This window comes from Haemaphysalis longicornis, unplaced genomic scaffold, assembly GCF_048455015.1.
Source record: "Haemaphysalis longicornis isolate Haplotype H1 unplaced genomic scaffold, Haemaphysalis longicornis Haplotype H1 scaffold_7, whole genome shotgun sequence".
NCBI lineage: Eukaryota > Metazoa > Arthropoda > Arachnida > Ixodida > Ixodidae > Haemaphysalis > Haemaphysalis longicornis.
In genome coordinates, this window is record NW_027526422.1 from 83,722,919 (window position 1) to 83,725,032 (window position 2,114).

The window sequence follows — 2,114 nt, forward strand, 5'->3', positions numbered from 1 at the left end:
TTCGGCACGGAATTCGATATATCGAATTTGTCCGTGATCAGGAGTTCGATACACGTGCACAACAGCCCTATACTTTTGCATGGGATTTTCAAGGGGATGTTTTCACTGTTCGATATAGACAATAATTCGATATATCCGTGGTCAACTGTATATATATATATATATATATATATATATATATATATATATATATATATATATATATATATATATATATATATATATATATATGTATATATATATTTATTTATATATATATATATATATATATATATATATATATATATATATATATATATATATATATATATATATATATATATATATATATATAATAGGGTTTAGAAATGAGGGGCTCGTTAGGAAAATACAGAAAGAAATGCCGGCAGTCTACAACGCCAAAGAAGGCATAGGGGAATGGTTGGACTATTTGTTACCGTTAGTGACGTTGCATTTTTATTATTATTATTATTTTATTTATGACGTTATAAAGAAAGAAAGAAAAACACGCGCCCAGAGTGGGGACCGAACCCACGCCTTTCGATTAGTCTCGAATGCCTTACCAACTCGGCTATCTGGGCGACTGTGTTCTCCTTCGCTTTCTGGGTTATTTATATTTACTACAACTGTATCTGACGCTTGAGGGTGGTAGCCAGCGCCACTCAGACTACACGGGGAGAAGGGGACCTTCTTTTTCAACCCCCGGGGCGTGACGCGAACGTCTACAGCCTGTCATAAGAGGGCAACTGGCGCGAAACCCTCTTATGCTACCTTGGCATCAAGGCTGCCAGAACCGAGGCCCTCGCTAAGCTTTCGCACGATAATAGGGTTTAGAAATGAGGGGCTCGTTAGGAAAATACAGAAAGAAATGCCGGCAGTCTACAACGCCAAAGAAGGCATAGGGGAATGGTTGGACTATTTGTTACCGTTAGTGACGTTGCATTATTATTATTATTATTATTTTATTTATGACGTTATAAAGAAAGAAAGAAAAACACGCGCCCAGAGTGGGGACCGAACCCACGCCTTTCGATTAGATCTCGAATGCCTTACCAACTCGGCTATCTGGGCGACTGTGTTCTCCTTCGCTTTCTGGGTTATTTATATTTACTACAACTGTATCTGACGCTTGAGGGTGGTAGCCAGCGCCACTCAGACTACACGGGGAGAAGGGGACCTTCTTTTTCAACCCCCGGGGCGTGACGCGAACGTCTACAGCCTGTCATAAGAGGGCAACTGGCGCGAAACCCTCTTATGCTACCTTGGCATCAAGGCTGCCAGAACCGAGGCCCTCGCTAAGCTTTCGCACGATAATAGGGTTTAGAAATGAGGGGCTCGTTAGGAAAATACAGAAAGAAATGCCGGCAGTCTACAACGCCAAAGAAGGCATAGGGGAATGGTTGGACTATTTGTTACCGTTAGTGACGTTGCATTATTATTATTATTATTATTTTATCTATGACGTTATAAAGAAAGAAAGAAAAACATATATATATATATATCTTAAGAGGATAGAGAGAGAGTGGGATTTAATGCTGCCGATCAGGTTTCACCTGTGTGGTGTGCGTCTATAAGGCATCAAATGAACAAAACCAAAGTGTTCGTGCTATGTACGCCACAACAACAGTAGGAACAGTTCCACTTCCACTACTGGTCTCGACTTGCAAGGAGACCAGGTGTGGGACTTCCTTTCGTGACGTGTTTTGCTTGTGGCGGGCCTAGATAGATGGCGCTGGCTGTAGCTGTCTGGTGGAGGATGGCACTTCGAGGAGGTGGCGGAAACGGGCAGGAGTGAGATGTCAGTTGTTACGCAAACGACAGTTGGGAAAGAGTTAGGAAAAGAAGATAAAAACTACCGCAGGCCTGTGGGGGAAGCCCCGGGAGGGTTCCAGACTGTATGGCTGAATGGCTAAATGATTTAAAACCTACTCTCAATTCTCTCGTAAATTTGTTTTATAAATTAACTTCGCACTGACTCCTTCCACCCCCACTTCCCCCCCCGCACACACACACACACACACACACACACACACACATCAGCCATTGTCGGAGTACAAATAAGTGGTAGTTTGCGGCAAGGTAAAATCTATTGTAAATTATTCGGCATCTTAACC

At 41.9% G+C, this 2,114-nt stretch overlaps 1 non-coding gene across 1 annotated transcript; it reads right to left on the reverse strand.

Annotated features, from left to right (window-relative positions):
- Nucleotides 1–999: 999 nt before the first annotated feature.
- Trnar-ucu (transfer RNA arginine (anticodon UCU)) lies at nucleotides 1,000–1,071 on the reverse strand. The gene has a single exon. It is a non-coding gene; the product is annotated as a tRNA-Arg (tRNA).
- Nucleotides 1,072–2,114: the final 1,043 nt, after the last annotated feature.